This window comes from Lactuca virosa, chromosome 3 (genome assembly GCF_052849685.1).
Source record: "Lactuca virosa cultivar CGN04683 chromosome 3, Lactuca_virosa_CGN04683_v6, whole genome shotgun sequence".
Classification (NCBI taxonomy): domain Eukaryota; kingdom Viridiplantae; phylum Streptophyta; class Magnoliopsida; order Asterales; family Asteraceae; genus Lactuca; species Lactuca virosa.
Window position 1 is genome coordinate 199,488,897 of NC_136428.1, and position 3,836 is coordinate 199,492,732.

The following is a 3,836-nucleotide window of genomic DNA, read 5'->3' on the forward strand; positions in this document are numbered from 1 at the left end:
TTTATTCGATTGGGCTAAAACCCATAGGGTGCTCCATGGATGCTCCATGGAGGTTAAAACCCATGGATCATGGAGGAAATGAAAATCCATGTCAATTAGGGTTTACATGGTGTAACCCTACTTGTGACACACTATATAAAGACCCCATAGGTCAGCAAAATCGGCACATAGTTAAGAACAAGGAGGGCTAGCCGATTATGATTGATAGTGTACTTCTCTCAAAGTTATTCCAAGAGTTGTGGTGTTGTGTGAAACATTTGAGGCATCACATTTGGGGTGCTAGGCTCACAAAGTTCTTAAGGAATCAAAGCAACTACAAAGATATGTAATTCAACTAGCTTTTATGTTTGAAGTTCCCCATGCCATGCTAGTTAGGTTATGAACCTTGGAAAAAATCAAATTGGCATGTATCTTAGTAAAACATAGATCCAAGGTTTCTAGGGTTGCATGTACACCATAGGAGTGTTAGAATGCTAAAAACCTATCAATATTGATCATGGGAAATCACATTCCAACTTTACAAGGTGCAAAGACTTGGCTTGGAAAGTTTTTCTCAATGAAGGACCTAGGTGAGACACAATACATTCTTGGAATCAAAATCTACAGAGATAGATCAAAATGATTAATAGGTCTAAGCCAAGGTACATATATTGAGAACGTATTGAAGTGGTTCAATATGGAAAACTCTAAGAGAGGATTTGTACCCATGGCACATGGCAATGTACTAAGTTCATCTCAATGTCCTAGCACAAAGGCAGAGCTAGACAAGATGAAAGATACTCCCTATGCTTCTGCAATTGGATCCATCATGTATGTTTTGAATTATACAAGACCTGATCTTGCTTATGCTATGAGCATGGTAAGAAAGTTCCAACAAAATCCAGGGGAGAGCCATTGGAGAGCTGTGAAGAACATCCTAAAGTATTTACGAAGAACTAAAGATTTGTTCCTCGTCTATGGATGCGTGGAAGAAAGCTTAAGTGTAAAGTGCTACACTGATGCTTCATTCACAACTGATCGAGATGATTGCAAATCACAATCAGGATATGTGTTCATTATCAATGGGGGTGCGGTATCTTGGAAAAGCTCCAAGCAATGTGTTGTTGCAAAATCCACTACAGAGTCATAATACATTCCTACTTCCAAAGCTACACAAGAGGCTGCCTGGATGAAGAAATTCATTGGGGATCTAGGGGTAGTCCCTACCATTCAGGACCTCCTAGAAGTTTTCTGTGATAATGAGGGTGCTATTGATTTGGCAAAAGAACCCCGAGCACACAAGAAGACCATGCATATTAGCTGTAGATTCAACTTCATCCGGTATAAAGTTGAAGAAGGAGAAATTAGTATTCGCAAAGTTCACACTGATCAAAATTTGGTGGACCCTTTCACAAAGCCTCTTTGTCAAGAAAAGTTTGAGGGACATGCTCGAGGAATAGGACTTCGCTATTCTAGTGATTGGATTTGATCTATGTATTAGTATTGAATATTGGAACATTATATAACATCATCTATTGTAATGACTATGATATATATCGCATATGATCTTTTCATTAAATATTTGTTGTGTTCTTTATTAACATGTTTAATCCTTGAGTGAATTTATTCACTCTAAAACTCCATAGTTAGTTGTTATCGTGGGAGCAATAATGAAATAAGACTAATATGAAATAGGATGGTTGACAAAGCGTTGTAACCACTTTCATAGATACTTACTAGAGAGTAAGTATTGGAGTGACCCGTTCAAAATCACTTCATGGATCGCTGTCATGAATGGTACTTGATAAAAGGTAATATCTGTATATCCTTAACACCTAAGATACATATTTGGGACTTGAGTATGGGAACATTATGCTTTGATGTAGTCAAAAGTTGTTCTTTTGTTAGGCAGTTATAAAAGTTATCATCAGGCGTGATGTAAACCATGCAAGAGGCGTATGTAGTCAAGATAGGATTTGGTCCTCTTATTCGTTGAGAGTTAGACATCTAAGGCCTGATTTAAAGTTGAAAACCTATATGAGATTGACTGCGATCTATATCTCATGATTCAACATTATGTCTGTAGCAAAGGGATAACCGATAAACTTACCTTACTCACCAATTGTAGCCTTGGGGATTTTGGGGAATTGGGCGTTGGTGGAATGGTACTATATTATATGTTGTTGGGGGCAGTGAAATGTTGCTACACGTTCACCACTGTCTATATCAGTTTGATATGAGTCTTGCGCAATTGGGAGATTGAAAGATCTTGTATGCTCAAGAGTCATATTAAAATGACATTGCTAAATAACATATAATCCTAAGGGTCATACTAACAACAACTTGATAAAAATAATTATTTATTAGAAATTGATTTTAATAAATATTCATAAACTCTTATAATAATTGGGAAAATATTTATTTCAAGGAAATATTTATTTTACAATACAAGTAACAAATTATTTCATATGGTATGAATATAATATGTCATGTACATCTTTTTGGACCTAATAAACCTTTTGTCTTTTAGCAAAAAGACAAAATTTATATATTAATAAACTTTGAGTTTATAAAATATAAACTCTTGACTTGTCTTTTCTTCTTGGAGACATGAGATGAAAAGAAAAGACATTTGCATTGGTATAATGGAAAATAATCAAACCTAAGAAGATGTGTTCATGACATAGGGGACAAAGTTGTCTAATGGTTAATAGCTATTGGACCACAATTCCGTTATAAATAAGAGGCAAGTGCTCTCATTTTTATTCACTCCACTCTCCTTGGCCGATAGCTTTTTCTTCTTCCCCATCTTCTCTCTAAAGTCTTGAAATTTGAAGATTTTTGTTGCTTGCATTCTCTCTTTAAGTCATAATCTTCTTTTGGCTTAAAAGCTTAAGAGTTGTAACTAGCATTACATTAAGTTGGCACATTGTTGGTGTCTCAAGGGTTCCTCCTAACTCCATCAACCTCCAAGCCTCCCCTAAAAGACTCAAAGTGCTTCAAAGGTTGTTACCACTTCTTTCTTCTATGGTTGTGTTTTAAAATTTTCCTTTACTTGCAAGATGATCCTTGGTGGGTAATAAAATGTTTATGTTATTTTATAAAACTCATGTCTTCTATGGTTGTGTTTTAAATTTTCGCTTTGACTCCGTCGGCTAATTTTGACTTTATTTTTAAAGTTATATTTTTAACGGGTCGGGACATGAAAAGTCCGTTAAAATTTCATAACTTCTTCATCTGACATCTGTTTTCGTCTGTCTTTTTACCGTTGTGCTACTATTAACGAGATCTTCGATTCTCGTTTAAGTCGTATCGGCTAAAAATCACTCGATCTTTTATTTCGAGTTTTTAGCTGTCTACTGCTATACCAGATTTTGGAAAAATCATAACTTCCTCATACGAAGTCAGATTTGGACGTTCTTTTTATGAAAATTCTCGGTTTAACGAATGCTACGACTTTCATTTAGATTATAAGGGCTAAAAAGTAGTTTACCGAAAACTCACTTTTTACGTCATACGATGTCGTGCCGGTTCTGTCGCGAAACTTCAAATAGTCATAACTTCTTCGTTATAACTCGGATTTCGATGATGTTTTCACCTAAATGTTTCTAACGAGATTCTTTACAACTTTCAATAATAAAATTTTACTTATTTCAATTTTATATTTTCGTTAAATTTCAATATTTGACATTATATTGAAATCTCATAAGACTTCCAATATTTTCTGAGTGATTCTAAACATAGTTTTACTTCATTTCTAGTAATAACTATCTATTAGAACTCAATACTCAAAACCATATAATATTTCATTATATTATTCACTTTTTAAAATTACATAACACGATAACTGAACGCGT

At 34.7% G+C, this 3,836-nt stretch overlaps 1 pseudogene; it reads left to right on the forward strand.

The window, feature by feature from the left end:
• The first annotated feature begins 676 nt into the window (after positions 1-676).
• Positions 677-1,129, forward strand: LOC145164356 (secreted RxLR effector protein 161 pseudogene; annotated as a pseudogene).
• The last annotated feature ends 2,707 nt before the right edge of the window (positions 1,130-3,836 follow it).